The 17,895-nt window shown below is 38.5% G+C and overlaps 1 protein-coding gene across 1 annotated transcript in view; it reads left to right on the forward strand.

Annotated features, from left to right (window-relative positions):
* The window catches only part of BRIP1 (BRCA1 interacting DNA helicase 1), a 407,553-nt gene that overhangs the window by 35,653 nt on the left and 354,005 nt on the right, over nt 1-17,895 (forward strand).

The following is a 17,895-nucleotide window of genomic DNA, read 5'->3' on the forward strand; positions in this document are numbered from 1 at the left end:
GTTTCCTGTTTTTTCTCTAGTTCTTCCAAGTGGACAGTTAATTCCTCGATTTTTACTCTTTCTTCTTTTTTGATATAGGCATTTAGGGCAGTAAATTTCCCTCTTAGCACTGCCTTTTCTGCATCCCATACATTTTGATATATTGTGTTTTCATTTTCATTTTCTTTGAGATATTTACTGATTTCTCTTGTAATTTCTTCCTTGACCCTCTGGTTGTTTTAGAGTGTGCTGTTGAGTCTCCATATATTTGTGAATTTTCTGACACTCTGTGTATTATTGATCTCCAACTTCATTCTTTTATGATCTGAGAAAATGTTTTGTATGATTTGAATCTTTTAAAATTTATTGAGACTTGCTTTGTGACCCAGCATATGGTCTATCCTTGAGAATGATCCATGAGCACTTGAGAAAAAGGTGTATCCTGCAGTTGTGGGGTGTAATGTTCTATAAATGTCTGATTAATTCAACTATGAGCCCTGTAAGTCCTGTGGTGCGTATTTGGGGCTTTGTTTATTTGGGTGTGCTCTGTGACCAGAGATTTTACCTCGAAACCCTTAAGCTCAGCACTACCCAGCATTTTTTTTAAAAATGTGCAACAAAAATTCAACATTCTTTTTGGGCCACTGATCCTGAACCCAACCCCACTGCGTGGCCTAGGCGTACTTATCAGTGCCTAGGCATACTTATCAGTAGCACCATTGTAACGACGGAATGGTACATGTTGCTTCTATAAAGCGGCATCTTTCAGATATTTGGTGGCTCTTCAAATATACATACCGTTGATGGTCTGAACAGTTTCTCGGGTGTTCTTAAAGTAAGCATGAAGATTTAAACTTCTTGATTTGCATGATTTTGTGGAGTTTTCTAGGTCAAGTTAATAATGAACCATTTTCAGAGATCACCTCAGGCTGCTCATGGAAAGAAGAAGACTTAAAGAGCTAAGTTTTGATTTTATTGACTCCCCCTTATTGGTTTATTCTCCATTTATTTAGTTTATTTCTACTACTCTTTTTACTTCTTTCTTTCTGCTTGCTTTGGAATTAGTTTGTTCTTTCTCTAGTTTCCCAGTTCAATTAGGTCTTTGGTTTTAACTCTTTCTTTTTTACTGCAGGTACTTAGGGTTATAAATATTCTTTTCAGCACTGCCTTCTCTGCATTCCATAAATATTGATACATTATATTCTCATTTTTATTTGTTTCAAGATATTTTCTGATTTCTTGTGTGGTTTCCTCTTTGACCCATGATTGTTTAAGAGTATGTTGTTTAATCTCCATATATTTGTGAAATTTTTGGTTCTCCAGTGTTTATTGATTTCCAGCTTCATTCTATTATGATTATGTGTAACTTCAGTCTTTCAAAATTTATTAAAAGTCTCGTTCCCCAGAGATGGTCTATCCTGTGGAATGTTCCATGGGCACTTCAGAAGTGCATATCCGCTCACGCCCCGCCAGCCAGCCCGCCCTCCTCTCCCTCTTCCCCCTTCTGCTCCGGCGGCGCTCCATCCGCCATCTTATCCTTCCGTTTCTCCTCCTGCTCCGGCGGCTCTCCAACCACCAGCGTGCCCTCTTCCGCCTTCACCGGCTCCTCCGCCACCAGCCTCGACAGCCTTGCCACCCTCACCTTTCCTCCTCCAGAACAGCTACTGGGGGAGTGGAGATGATACAGAGCAGCTCCCGGAGCCACGATGGAGATCAAAGGGACGGCGTACCCCATCCTGGAACGGCTGACTGTCTGGGAGAACCAGCTCCGGTGAGATCACCGAGGGGCACGGGCTTTCCCGGGCGGGACGGCAAGTGGCCGGAGTCCCTCCCTTCCTCCTTCCCAGGCCAGCTGGCAGAATTGGGCAGGCGGTCCCCTCGGGCTGTGGGGACTGGCGACCCTCCCCACGTTCAGACCCCCGGGCCGGCTGGCACTCTTCCAAGCTGCTTCCGCTGCCGAACCTCCCCCACGGCGAGAGTTTTCCAAAGTTAAAGGACCCACAGGAACTTTTACTGGTGGAACCCGTAGACAAACGTGTGCCACGAGCGCCACCTACTGGGCAGGATAAGAAAAACAGAATCCAGAGATTTCACAGAAAAATCTTTCAACCTGTGGGGTCCAACACCCAGGGAAATCTGACTAAATGCCCAGACGCCAGCAGAAGATAACGGATCATGCTCAGAAAATTGAAAATATGGCCCAGTCAAAGGAACAAACCAATAGTTCAAATGAGATAGGGGAGCTGAAACAACTAATGCTGAATATACGAACAGAAATGGAAAACCTCTTCAAAAACGAAATCGATAAATTGAGGGAGTACATGAAGAAGACATGGGCTGAACAAAAAGAAGAAATAGAAAAACTGAAAAAACAAATCACAGAACTTATGGAAGTGAAGGATACAGTAGAAAAGATGGAAAAAACAATGGATACCTACAATGATAGATTTAAAGAGACAGAAGATAGAATTAGTGATTTGGAGGATGGAACATCTGAATTCCAAAAAGAATCAGAAACCATCCGGAAAAGAATGGAAAAATTTGAACAGGGTATCAGGGAACTCAAGGACAACATGAACCTCACAAATATACGTGTTGTGGGTGTCCCAGAAGGAGAAGAGAAGGGAAAAGGAGGAGAAAAACTAATGGAAGAAATTATCACTGAAAATTTCCCAACTCTTATGAAAGACCTAAAATTACAGATCCAAGAACTGCAGCGAACCCCAAAGAGATTAGATCTAAATAGGCGTTCTCCCAGACACTTACTAGTTAGAATGTCAGAGGTCAAAGAGAAAGAGAGGATCTTGAAAGCAGCGAGAGAGAAGCAATCCATCACATACAAGGGAAACCCAATAAGACTATGTGTAGATTTCTCAGCAGAAACCATGAAAGCTAGAAGACAGTGGGATGATATATTTAAGTTACTAAAAGAGAAAAACTGCCAACCAAGACTCCTATATCCAGCAAAATTGTCCTTCAAAAATGAGGGAGAAATTAAAACATTTATAGACAAAAAGTCACTGAGAGAATTTGTGACCAAGAGACCAACTCTGCAAGAAATACTAAAGGGAGCACTAGAGTCAGATACGAAAAGACAGAAGAGAGAGGTATGGAGAAGAGTGTAGAAAGAAGGAAAGTCAGATATGATATATATAATACAAAAGGCAAAATGGTAGAGGAAAATATTATCCAAACAGTAATAACTCTAAATGTTAATGGACTGAATTCCCCAATCAAAAGACATAGACTGGCAGAATGGATTAAAAAACAGCATCCTTCTATATGCTGTCTACAGGAAACACATCTTAGACCCAAAGATAAATATAGGTTGAAAATGAAAGGTTGGGAAAAAATATTTCATGCAAATAACAACCAGAAAAGAGCAGGAGTGGCTATACTAATATCTAACAAGTTAGACTTCAAATGTAAAACTGTTAAAAGAGAAAAAGAAGGACACTATATACTAATAAAAGGAACAATTAAACAAGAAGACATAACAATCATAAATATTTATGCACCGAACCAGAATGCCCCAAAATACGTGGGAAATACACTGCAAACACTGAAAAGGGAAATAGACACATCTACCATAATAGCTGGAGACTTCAATTGCCCACTCTCATCAATGGACAGAACATCTAGACAGAGGATCAATAAAGAAATAGAGAATCTGAATATTACTATAAAGGAGCTAGACTTAACAGATATTTATAGGACATTACATCCCACAAGAGCAGGATACACCTTTTCTTCAAGTGCTCATGGATCATTCTCAAAGATAGACCATATGCTGGGTCACAAAGCAAGTCTTAAAAAATTTAAAAAGATTGAAATCATACACAACACTTTCTCGGATCATAAAGGAATGAAGTTGGAAATCAATAATAGGCGGAGTGCCAGAAAATTCACAAATACATGGAGGCTCAACAACACACTGTTAAACAACAAGTGGGTCAAAGAAGAAATTGCAAGAGAAATTAGTAAATACCTAGAGGCGAATGAAAATGAAAACACAACATATCAAAACTTATGGGACGCAGCAAAGGCAGTGCTAAGAGGGAAATTTATTGCCCTAAGTGCCTTTATCAGAAAAGAAGAAAAGTCAAAAATGCAGGAATTAACTGTCCACTTGGAAGAACTGGAGAAAGAACAGCAAACTAATCCAAAGCAAGCAAAAGGAAAGAAATAACAAAGATTAGAGCAGAAATAAATGAAATTGAAAACATGAAAACAATAGAGAACATCAATAAGACCAGAAGTTGGTTCTATGAGAAAATCAATAAGATTGATGGGCCCTTAGCAAGATTGACAAAAAGATGAAGAGAGAGGATGAAAATAAATAAGATCAGAAATGGAAGAGGAGACATAACTACTGACCTCACAGAAATAAAGGAGGTAATAACAGGATACTATGAACAACTTTACGCTAATAAATACAACAATTTAGATGAAATGGACGGGTTCCTGGAAAGACATGAACAACCAACTTTGACTCAAGAAGAAATAGATGACCTCAACAAACCAATCACAAGTAAAGAAATTGAATTAGTCATTCAAAAGCTTCCTAAAAAGAAAAGTCCAGGACCAGACGGCTTCACATGTGAATTCTATCAAACGTTCCAGAAAGAATTAGTACCAACTCTCCTCAAACTCTTCAAAAAAATCGAAGTGGAGGGAAAACTACCTAATTCATTTTACAAAGCCAACATCACCCTCATACCAAAACCAGGCTAAGATATTACAAAAAAAGAAAACTACAGACCAATCTCTGTATTGAATATAGATGCAAAAATCTTCAATAAAATTCTAGCAAATCTTATCCAACAACACATTAAAAGAAATATACATCATGACCAAGTAGGATTCATCCCAGGTATGCAAGGATGGTTCAACATAAGAAAATCAATTAATGTAATACACCATATCAACAAATCAAAGTAGAAAAATCACATGATCATCTCAATTGATGCAGAGAAGGCATTTGACAAGATTCAACATCCTTTCCTGTTGAAAACACTTCAAAAGATAGGAATACAAGGGAACTTCCTTAAAATGATAGAGGGAATATATGAAAAACCCACAGCTAATATCATCCTCAATGGGGAAAAATTGAAAACTTTCCCTGTAAGATCAGGAACAAGACAAGGATGTCCACTATCACCACTATTATTCAACATTGTGTTGGAGGTTCTAGCCGGAGCAATTAGACAAGAAAAAGAAATACAAGGCATCAAAATCAGAAAGGAAGAAGTGAAACTATCACTGTTTGCAGACGATATGATACTGTACATCGAAAACCCAGAAAAATCCACAACAAAACTACTAGAGCTAATAAATGAGTATAGCAAAGTAGCAGGTTACAAGATCAACATTCAAAAATCTGTAGCATTTCTATACACTAGTAATGAACAAGCTGAGGGGGAAATCAAGAAACGAATCCCATTTACAATTGCAACTAAAAGAATAAAATACCTAGGAATAAATTTAACTAAAGAGACAAAAAACCTATATAAAGAAAACTACAAAAAACTGCTAAAAGAAATCACAGAAGACCTAAATAGATGGAAGGGCATACCGTGTTGATGGATTGGAAGACTAAATATAGTTAAGATGTCAATCCTACCTAAATTGATCTACAGATTCAATGCAATACCAATCAAAATCCCAAGAACTTATTTTTCAGAAATAGAAAAACCAATAAGCAAATTTATCTGTAAGGGCAGGGTGCCCCGAATTGCAAAAAACATCTTGAGGGAAAAAAATGAAGCTGGAGGTCTCGCGCTGCCGGACTTTAAGGCATATTATGAAGCCACAGTGTTCAAAACAGCATGGTATTGGCATAAAGATAGATATATCCACCAATGGAATCGAATAGAGTGCTCAGATATAGACCCTCTCATCTATGGACATTTGATCTTTGATAAGGCAGTCAAGCCAACTCACCTGGGACAGAGCAGTCTCTTCAATAAATGGTGCCTAGAGAACTGGATATCCATATGCAAAAGAATGAAAGAAGACCCATATCTCACACCCTATACAAAAGTTAATTCAAAATGGATCAAAGATCTAAACATTAGGTCTAAGACCATAAAACAGTTAGAGGAAAATGTAGGGAGATATCTTACGAAACTTACAATTGGAGGCGGTTTTATGGACGTTAAACCTAAAGCAAGAACACTGAAGAAGGAAATAAATAAATGGGAGCTCCTCAGAATTAAACACTTTTGTGCATCAAAGAACTTCATCAAGAAAGTAGAAAGACAGCCTACACAATGGGAGATAATATTTGGAAATGACATATCAGATAAAGGTCTAGTATCCAGAATTTATAAAGAGATTGTCCAACTGAACAACAAAAAGACAGCCAACCCAATTACAAAATGGGAAAAAGACTTGAACAGATGCCTCTCAGAAGAGGAAATACAAATGGCCAAAAGGCACATGAAGAGATGCTCAATGTCCCTGGCCATTAGAGAAATGCAAATCAAAACCACAATGAGATATCATCTCACACCCACCAGAATGGACATTATCAACAAAACAGAAAATGACAAGTGCTGGAGAGGATGCGGAGAAAGAGGCACACTTATCCACTGTTGGTGGGAATGTCAAATGGTGCAACCACTGTGGAAGGCAGTTTGGCGGTTCCTCAAAAAGCTGAATATAGAATTGCCATACGACCCAGCAATATTATTGCTGGGTATCTACTCAAAGGACTTAAGGGCAAAGACATGAACGGACATTTGCACACCAATGTTTATAGCAGCATTATTTACAGTTGCAAAGAGATGGAAACAGCCAAAATGTCCATCAACAGACGGGTGGTTAAACAAACTGTGGTATATACATACGATGGAATATTATGCAGCTTTAAGACAGGATAAACTTATGAAGCATGTAATAACATGGATGGACCTAGAGAACATTATGCTGAGTGAGTCTAGCCAAAAACTAAAGGACAAATACTGTATGGTCCCACTGATGTGAACGGACATTCGAGAATAAAGTTGGAATATGTCATTGGTAACAGAGTCCAGGAGGAGGTAGAAACAGGGTAAGATAATGGGTAATTGGAGCTGTAGAGATACAGACTGTGCAACAGGACTAGATACAAAAACTGTAAAATGGACAGCACAATAATACCTAATTGTAAAGTAATCATGTTACAACACTGAATCAAGCTGCATCTGCGTTATAAAAAAAAAAGGCTTTATTGTGATGTCATTTTCATACTGTAAATTAAACCAATTTAAAGTTTGCAATTCAAAAAAAAAGTGCATATCCTACTGTTTGAGGGTGTGGTAATCTATATATATCTGTTAGGTTCATTCACTTATCATATTATTTGGGTTCTCTATTTCCTTATTAATCCTCCATCTAGATATTCTGTCTTCTTAAGAGAGTGATGTGTTGAGGTTTCCTTCTACTCTTGTAGAGATGTCTATTACTCCTTTCAGTTTGGCAGTGTTTGCCTTGTACATTTGTAGCACCTACATTAGGTTCATAAATATTTATGATTGTTATTTCTTCTTGGTACGTTGCCCCTTTTATTAATGTGGTGTTTTTCTTTGTCTCTTATAACCCCCTTGGTATTTAAAGTCTATATTGTCTGATATTAATACAGCTTATTTTTTGACTGTTGTTTGCATAGAATATCTTTTTTCCGTCTGTTCACTTTGAACCTGTGTGTATCTTTGCATCTAAAATGAGTGTCTTGTAAATAGCGTACAGATGGGTCATATTTTTTTTTTCCGTTCTGCCAATGTATGTCTTTTGGGGAGTTTAATCCATTAACACTCAGTGTTACTACTGTAATTGCTATCCTTATTTTAACCAGTTTATTCTTTTATTTTTGTCATATCTGTTATTTTTCTCTGTATTTATCCTTTTAGTTACTGTGCTGGTTTAAAAGTGTTGTATACCCCAGAAAAGCCTTGTCCTGTAAATCTGACTCAGTATCGTAGCATGGAAACCTTTGATTAGATTGTTTCCATGGAGAGTGACCCACTCAGTTGTAGGTGTGGTCTTTTGATTAGATGGAGATGTGACTCTGCCCATTCAAATTGGGTCCTGATTAATTTACTGGAGTCCTTTAAAAGGGGGAAACATTTTGTAGGAACCTCATATGCAAATGCTTAGAGAACAGTTGCTTCAGAGCCAACACACAAACACATATTTGGAAAAACATATGCTTGGAATGCTGACAATGAGAGTAGACACCTAAACACAGATGTTTGAAGATGCAGAGCCAGTGGACCTTGCCGTGTGCCTTCTCATGAGATACTGAGCAAGCCAGAACCCACAGTTGTGTCATACAGGAGCTAAGTAAAGGGCCACAGATGTTTAGAGAGGAAACCACTTGCATCAGAAGCTGGAAGCAATGTAACCTGGAATAAGGACCAGCTGATGCTAGCCATGTGCCTTCCTGTGTGACAGACATTGGCCTTTCTTGCATCAAGGTATTTTTATCTGGATGCCTTTGTTGTACCATTTTTATGACCTTAGAACTGTAAACTTGTAACTTAATAAATTCCCTTTTCAAAAGCCATTCTATCTCTGGTGTATTGCATTCTGGAAGCTTTAGCAAACCAGTATAGTTACCTTTACTGAAAATCATCATTTCCTTACTCTCTTCCAGGCATTCCAGATGTTGTTTTTTTCCCTGCTGACAGAAGCCCCGTTAGTATTTCTTGCAGTATAGGTCTCTTGTTAACAAATTCTCTCAGCTTATGTTTATCTGTGATTATTTTAAACTCTCCCTCATTTTGATGGATAACTTTGCTGTATAAAGAATTCTTGGCTGGCAGTTTTTCTTTTTCAGGATCTTAAATATATCTTACTGCTGCCTTCTCACCTCCATGATGCCTGATGAGTAGTCCTCATTTAGCCATATATGTCTTCCCCTGTATGTGGTAAATCACTTTTCTCTTGCTACTGTCAAGATTCTTTCCTTTTCTTTTCCATTTGACAGTCTAATTAGTGTGTATCTTGGAATGGGTCTGTTTGAATTTATTCTATTTGGAGTATGCTTGGGTTTTTGGATTTGTAAATTTATATCTTTTATAAAGGTTGGGAAATTTTCTTCAGTTATCTCCTTCAATAGTTTTACTGGCCCTTTACTCTATCATCTGCTTTTAGGACACCTATGATTTGTCTGTTTGTGAACTTTGTTTTATCAATTATTTCCCTGAGCTCCAATTAAAAATTTTCCATTTTTTCTCTATTTATTCTTTTGTGCATTTGAATTCAGTTGCTTTGACCTCTAGTTTGCTGATCTTTTCCTCTGCCTCTTCATATCTGCTCTTATGTGTCATCTCTAGTATATTTTCAATTTAATCTATAGTATCTGTCATTTATGCAAGATATGCTATTTTTCTATTCTTTCAAATTCTCCTTTATGTACTTCTAGTGTCTGCTTAATATCTGTCCTGGTTTGAAACTGTTAGGTACCCCAGAAAAGCCACATTCTTCTTTTTTTTTTTTAAATATTTTTATTGACAAGACAACATATAATCACATACATTCTTAACATACAAACATTCCAAACATGGTGTACAGTTAGTGGCTCACAATATCATTACGTAGTATATTCATCACCATGATCATTTTTTTAGAACATTTTCATCACTCTGGAAAAAGAAATAAAAAGAAAAAAGAAAAACCTCTTACATACTGTACTCCTTGCCCCTCCCTCTCATTGACCACTAGTATTTCCATCTACCCAATATGTTTTAACATTTGTTTCCCCTATTATTTGTTTATTTTTTTATTCATATTTTTCACTCATCTGTCCATACCCTAGATAAAGGGACCATCAGACACAAGGTTTTCACAATCACACAGTCACATTGTAAATGGTGTATCTTTATACAATCATCTTCAAGAAACAAGGCTACTGGAGAACAGCTCTCCAGTTTCTGGTACTTCCTTTAACCACTTATATACATCATAAACTGAAAAGGGATATCTGTATAATATGTAATAATAACTTCTAGGATAATCTCTCGACTCTGTTTGGAATCTCTCAGCCACTGACACTTTATTTTGTCTCATTTTTCTCTTCCCCCTTTTGGTTGAGAACGTTTTCTGAATCCCTTGATACTGAGTCCCAGCTCATTCTAGGATTTCTGTCCCACAATTGCCAGGGAGGTTCACATCCCTAGGAGTCATGTCCCACATAGAAAGGGGGACGGCAATGAGTTTGCTTGCTATATTGGCTGAGAGAGAGAGAGAGAAGGCCACATTCTTTTAATCCAGTGTTATGAGTGGGGTCATGTTGTGGATGGGACCTTTTGATTAGATTATTTCCACAAAGATGTGGTCCCCGCCCATTCAAGGGGGTCTTTATTAGTTTACTGGAATCCTTAAAAGAGCTCACAGAGAGCGAGAGTTCAGAGTGACACAGAGAGCAGAGAGATGAAACTGAGACTCAGACATTTGGAGATGCTACGCTAAGAGATGAAACCCGAAGTCTGCCCCAATGTTGCAATGGAGCTCCCTCCCTCATTCCTGCCTCTCCATTAATTGAAGCAGCTGAGCCATGAGTGACCAGGTCCCCTGTACAGAAAAGATCAAGGCTGTGGGACCCACAGAGTCTCTCTTGTTGGTCAGCTGTCAGACCAGTATTGTTCTGTGTCCCTGTCTCCTCCTGAGGGGAGGGCTTCCCCATCTTCCTCAGATCTGGGCGTCTGAAATGGCCAATCTTGGGGGTGGCGTGCGGGTACTGTGAACTGTGATAGGATCTGTTTGTTCGTATAATGGATCTGATGGCTCCTGGACACCCACATGGATAGACTCTAGGTTGCAGGGCTGAGAGGGTTAACTTCACTGGTTGGTAGCTCAAGTCGGAGTGAGCTATGTTTCACTGGCAGCAAGATCCTGAGTGTTTCTCATCCTCTGGCCTCAGGAGTAGGCACGTTTGATTTCACTTACCCCTATTTTTCAGTCATAGTTTGTCTGCTTTGTAGCCAGCTTTTCCTTTTATGTTTCAGTGGTCCTTTTCTGGTCTCCTGAGCCCTAGCACCAACTCTTCCTTTTAAGTTTCTGTCTGTTGTCTGGTTGTTTTTGGTGGCGTGAGTTCTGCCTCTCCTACTCCGCTATCTTCCTATGATATATTTTTTATTTTTTGTGTTGTACAATTTTGAGCCTCTTATTTCTTTCTTTCTGTATGTGTGTGTGTGTATGTATATATATATAAAATGTATTTTGTTTGTGATTACTGTGGTAGTTAATTCAGTTGTCAACTTGGCCAGGTGAAGGTACCTAGTTCTGTTGCTGTGGACATGAGCCAATGGTACATGAACCTCATCTGTTGGTCATTACATCTGCAGTTGGCTAAGAGGTGTGCGTGCAGTAATGAATGATGTTTGATTTAATTGGCTGGTGCTTAAATGAGATAGCGCAACATAGCACAGCCCAGCCAGCTCAGCATACGTCATTTCAGCACTCACAGCTCAGCTCAGGCTTTTGGAGATGCAGAAAGAAATCACCCCAGGGAAAGTTGTTGGAACCCAGGGGCCTGGATAGAAGTCCAGCAGAGACCATCCTGTGCCTTCCCATGTAAGAAAGAGCCTCAATTGAAAGTTAGCTGCCTTTCCTCTGAAAAACTAATGAAATAAATCCCCTTTTATTAAAAGCCAATCCATCTCTGGTGTGTTGCATTCCAGCAGCTAGCAAACTAGGACAGATTTGGTGCCTGAGAAGTGGGGTGCTGCTGCGGTTTGCAGATAGAAGATATGTTGGAATGGTTTTTTGGATGGCTAAGGGTAAGATTTTGGAGGAACTGTGAAGAGAATGATGAAGAAGTCCTAGAGTGCTTGAAGAGACTGTTGGGGTAAACAGAACCACTGCCCATCTGGACAAAGGGACAAATTGGAGTTTGCAGAGTGCGAACCATGAAGCTAGGGTCAAGAAACCTTGGCCAGGAGAGTGGACCCACCCATATATATGGAGAGGGTGAGTTTGCCGTGAGGGCAGAGGATGAGTCTCCCATCTCATTGCAGTGGAAAAGTTGTGCAGCCTCAGGCCTTGGAAAAGGTATAGCATGCTTCTTGGGGACTGAGGAGAGCCTAGCTGCCACCACATGGAGGAGTTGAGCATGTGTCCTGGAAATGGCAGAGAGCCCAGGAGTGGCCCTGATGCCTGGAAAGAGTGGAGCCGAGAAAAATGTGGTATACTCAATGTTCCCCAAGTTGATTTGGAAAGAGACAGTCCACTGCATAGGCCCTTCGAAAGAGTGGGACTGCCACTTTCTAAAGCTGAAGGATAAAGGACTTTCAGACTTTGAAATCCAATGGTGTTTGCCCTGCAGGTTTTCCTTCCAATTTCTCCCTATGGATCCTGTGACTGTCCCTCCTTTGCATATTGGCACAGACAACTTGTTTTGAGATTCACAGGTCCACAGCCAGAGAGAATTTTTTGCGCCTTAATATTGTTTAAGGTGATGCATGTAGTTGCCAAGTTGACAAGGGGTGGACATGTGGTAGATTCACTTGTCAACTTGGCCAGGTGAAGGTACCTAGTTTTGTTGCTGTGGACATGAGCCAGTGGTACGTGAACCTCATCTGTTGCCTATTACATCAGCAGTCGGCTAAGAGGTGTGCCTGCTGTTTGATTTAATTGGCTGGTGCTTCAATGAGAGAGCACAATGTAGCACAGCCCAAGCAGCTCAGTATACCTCATCTCAGCACTCACAGCTCAGCCCAGGCCTTTGGAGATGCAGAAAGAAATCACCATGGCAAAAGTTGTTGGAACCCAGAGACTGGAAAGAAGGCCAGCAGAGACCATCCTGTACCTTCCCATGTAAGAAAGAACCTCAGTTGAAAGCTGCCTTTCCTCTGAAGAACTAATGAAATAAATCCCCTGTTATTAAAAGCCAGGGTGTGTTGCATTCCGGAAGCTAGTGAACTAGAACAGTTACCATGGGACTTAAATTTAACATCCTGAATATATAACAGTCTTATTTGATTTGATCCTGACTTGACTTCAATAGCATATGCATCAATGTTCCAATACCCTTCCATCCCACCCCCCCATCCTTTTTTTGGACTTTTTACAAATTATGTATTTGTATATTGTATGTCTAAAACCTTAGATTTGTCATTACTTTTTATGCATTTGCAATTTGGCACCTGTAGGAAGTAGGAAGTTGGAGTTACTACCAGAAAATAGCATAGAGTAGTACTGGCATTTATAATTAATTACCCAAATGGTTACTTTTACTGGTTGCTTTGAGTCACTGTCTTATGTCCTTTCTTTTCAGTCTAAAGAACTCCCTTTAGCATTGCTTATAGAACATGTCTAATTGTGATGAACTACCTTGGCTTTTGTAAGCCTGGGAATGTTTCAGTCATCTTCATGTTGGATTGGTACTAATTCTTTCTTGAATGCTTGGTATAATTCACATGTGAAGCCATTTGGTCCTGGACTTATCTTTTTTGGGAGCTTCTTGATGACTGATTCAGTACCTTTACTTGTGATTGGTTTGTTGAGGTCATCTATTTCTTCTCGACTCAATGTTGGTTAGTCATGCCTTTCTAGGAAGTTGTCCATAATAGACGTTATCTATTTTATTAGCATATAGTTGCTCATAGTATCCTCTCATTATGTCTTTTATTTCTGCAGAGTCAGTGGTTATGCTTCCTCTTCCATTTCTGATTTTATTTATTTGCATTTTTTTTTCAACCTAGCTAAGTTTCCATCGATTTTATTGATTTTTCTCAAAGTACCAACTTCTGGTTTTGTTGATTTTCTTCATTGTTTTCTTATTCCCAATTTCATTTATTTCTGCTCTAATCTTTGTTATTTCTTTCCTTTTGTTTGCTTTGGGGTTAGTTTGCTATTCTTTCTCTAGTTCTTCCAAGTGAACAGTTAATTCTTCAATTTTTGCTTTTTTTTTTAATGCAGGCATTTTAAGACATTAAATTTCCCTCAGTACTGCCTTTGTTGCACCCCATAAATTTTAATATGTTGTGTTTTCATTTTCATTTGTTTTGAGATATTTGTAATTTCTTCCTTGGTTGTTTAAGAGTGTGTTGTTTACCCTCTGTATTTTCATGAATTTTTTGATACTCTGCTTGTTATTGATTTCCAAGTTCATTCTGTTATGATGTGAGGAAGTGTTTTGTATGATTTCAGTCCTTTTAAATTTATTGAGACTTGCTTTGTGACCCAGCATATGGCCTATCCTTGAGAATGATCCATGTGCACTTGAGAAAAATATGTATCCTGCTGTTGTGGGGTGTAATGTTCTGTGAATGTCTGTTAATTTTATTATTAATTAATAAATGATAATTGTATTATTTATTTGTTATATTATTCAAATTCTGTTTCTTTACTGATCCTCTGTCTAGATGTCTATATATTTATGAGAGCGGGGAATTAAAATCTCCAACAATTATGGTAAATGTTTCTATTCCTCCCTTCAGTGTTGTTAGTGTTTGCCTCATGTATTTTGGAGCACTCTGACTTACTGCATAAATATTTATAATTGTTATGTCATATTGTTGAATTATTCCTTTTATCAAAACAGTGTCCTTTGTTGCCTCTTTTAATTGTTTTACATTTGAAGTCTCATTTGTCAGATATTAGTATAGCTACCCCTGCTCTTTTCTGTTTGTTGTTTGCATGAAATATCTTTTCCCAGTCTTTCATTGTCAGCTCATTTAGATGGATCCTGTTTTTTAATCCATTCTGCCAGTCTCTGTCTTTTGATTGTGGAGTTTAATCCACTAACATTTAGTGTTATTAATGTAAAGGCAGTACTTTCTTTTACCATTTTGTCTTTTGGATTTTATATGTCATATCTAATTTATTTTTTCTCATTTTACCTTTACTGATACCCTTCATTTCTACATTCTTCTCCACACTTCCATCTCCTGCCTTTTCGTATCTGCCTGTAGTGCTCCCTTTAGTATTTCTTGCAGAGCCAGTCTCTTGGTTACAAATTCTCTAAGTGATTGTTTGTCTGAAAATGTTTTAATCTCCCCCTCATTTTTGAAATACAGTTTTTCTAGATATAGTATTCTTGTCTGGCAGTTTTTCTCTTTTAGAATCTTAAATATATTGTACCACTGCCTTCATGCCTCTGTGGTTTCTGCTGAGAAATCCACACATAGTCTTATTGAGCTTCCCTTATATGTGATGGATTGCTTTTCTCTTGCTGCTTTCAAAATTCTCTGTTTTCTTTGATAGCTGACAATCTGAATAGTAAGTGTCTTGGAGTATGTCTGTTTGGGGTACGCTGCAGTTCTTGGATCTGTTATTTTATGTCTTTCATAAGAGATGGGAATATCCTCCATTAGTCTTTCTCCTCTTTTTTTCCTTCTTTTCTCCTTCTAGGACACCTACAACATGTATATTTGTACTCTTCATGTTGTTATTCAATTTCTTGTGACCCTGCTCATATTTTTCCATTCTTTTCTCTTTATTTTCTTTTGCATGTTGCATTTCAGATGTCCAGTCCTCTAGTTCACGAATCCTTTCTTCTGGCTCTTCAGATCTATTGTAGTTCAAACTTTCAATTTGTTCTTTTTGTTTGCCCAGTGTCTTCTTTATATCCTTCCTTAACTTGTTGATTTGATTTTTGGTATTTTCCATGTCTCTTCGAACATCCTGAATTAGTTGTTTTAATTCCTGTATCTCATTTGTATTGTTGGTTTGTTTCTTTGACTGGGCCATATCTTCGATTTTCCCAGTATGACTCGTTATTTTTTGCTGGTGTCCAGGCATTTGATTTCCTTAATTAGTTCATTCTGGGTGTTATTTTCAACTCTTTTACTTAGGATTTTCTTGTTGGATGGCTTTGTTCTCTATCTGTTCTTTGACATTCAGTTCAACTTATTCTAGGCATCTAGCACAGGTTCTTTTTAACTGAAAAGAATTTTTCAGTTCTTGTTTTTCCTTTTCTTGCCCTGCCTATATGGAGCCTTTTTTTTTTTTTTTTTGAGGAGGGTCTCCTCAGATATTATAGACCCCAGTCATATTTTCCCAGACTGGACTGGCCCATGTCTCAGGAGGAAAGAGTTACCAACATTAGTTTTCCCTGAAGGTGAGCCCTAGCAGGTTGTCAGACTTTCCTATGAAGCCTCCAGACTCTGTTTTCCCTATCCTGCCCAGATTGTGGCACTTGTCTGTCAGTAGCTTCCACCCAGTATAAAATAATGTGGTGCCTTTAATCTCAGCAGTCTCTCCCTGATGGAGGTGTGGTTGACGCAGAGGTGAGGTTGTAGGCTGTCATTAATTGCTTCAGTTTTCCAGTCCCTGGGGCCTGAATTCTTTGAAGGAGGAATTCCACTTGAGCTTTCTCTTTCTCTTGTGGAAGATACAGCTTTTAGGGAATTAACTACTTTCTCCTGACTAGTTACTTTATCTCTCTGACAAGCTTAATTCTGCCCTTGCCTGGGTTACTACTGGAGCCTGAGAAGGCTTCCAGTTCTATCCAATGAGCTGTTAAGGAGTAGGAAACCAAAAAAAAGCCTTTTCAGAGCAGGACCCCTGCTCCTTCGGTTTGTCAACCAAGAACTGAAGTTGGTTTGTGCCTCTGTGAATCTCCAGGCTCTATGTGCCCCCTTTTCTTGGGGCCCAGCACTTTTGCATGACTTTTAAGTAAACAAGAAAAGAATTTGACCTTTAGAAACCACAAAGCAGGTAAGCAGTATACTGGTAATGAAATAATCCAGTAGATTATAGCTGAAGAAAGGTAGTAAAGATTAGTTAAATTTTCAGTGGCAACTGTGAAGTTTAGTTTAGGTTATGTCCGTCTCAAAAAGTCCTTTTTTTTTTTTTTTTTTGTCAATCCGCTCCTTTTCTGCTGGGGCAAAACCCCTAGTACCTTTAGTGCTTATTCCAGGTTTATCTGTGCTCAGGGCCTATTTTCAGTAGTTGGAATTTGTTAGTTGATTCTGCAAGTGGTGCTTGGTTGAGGTAAGCCCTTGCTGCTAGTAAAGTCTGTTTCCTTTTCCCTCTGAAAACCAGCCTGCCATGCCTGTGGGTGCCAGCCTCTGTGGCTTGGGGGACTTACAGTTCTGTGTGCTGTCATAACCCGTCCACCTGGTCCAGACTGGTGTACACTGTTTCCAGTCACTGATGTCCCCCAGTTGTTCTGTACTTGTCCTGGCTATTTACTGGCTGCTCTGTAGGATGAACTAAATTCTATACCTCACTAAGCTGCCATCTTCAACTTAATTATTTCTTATGTTGCTTCAGTTGTCTATAAGTTGCTTTTCTCTATAGCACAAGTTCTGGGAGGGCAAAATGGAGACAAGTTCCCTGGTTCAGTTTGAGGCATCTACTTCATAGATTGGCACACACATTTAGGCACCTCAGTATGTGCGTTAGGGTTATCCTGCTCTATCTGGAACAGGTCCATACCCATACAATGGGATGGTTGGGGGAGATGTTTCAGGGATACCATAAGCTTCCCCAACCTTTTTTTTTTTTTTTTAACATTTTTATTGTGAAATATAACATATATCCAAAGAAAAGAAAGTAATAATTTTTATAGTATATATCAACAGTTACAGAACAGATTTCAGAGTTTGTTATAGGTTACCATTCTACGATTTCAGATTTTTCTACCTGCTCCAAAACACTAGAGGCTAGAAGAAATATCAGTATAGTGATTCAGCAGTCATACTGATTTATTAAATGCTACTTTCTCTCTCACCCTTTTTTTAAAATTCAACATAACATACAAATGCAAACATTCTAACCATATGATCATTCCATTCTTGATGTATAATCAGTAACTCACAATATCATCACATAGTTGTATATTAATCATCATGATAATTTCTTACATTTGCATCAATTCAGAAAAAGAAATAAAAAAAGCAGAAGAAAATTCATACACACCATACCCCTTACCTCTCCCTTTCAGTGATCACTAGCATTTCAGTCTACTAAATTTATTTTAAC

The sequence above is a fragment of the Tamandua tetradactyla genome, chromosome 6 (genome assembly GCF_023851605.1).
Source record: "Tamandua tetradactyla isolate mTamTet1 chromosome 6, mTamTet1.pri, whole genome shotgun sequence".
In the NCBI taxonomy this organism is placed as follows: domain Eukaryota; kingdom Metazoa; phylum Chordata; class Mammalia; order Pilosa; family Myrmecophagidae; genus Tamandua; species Tamandua tetradactyla.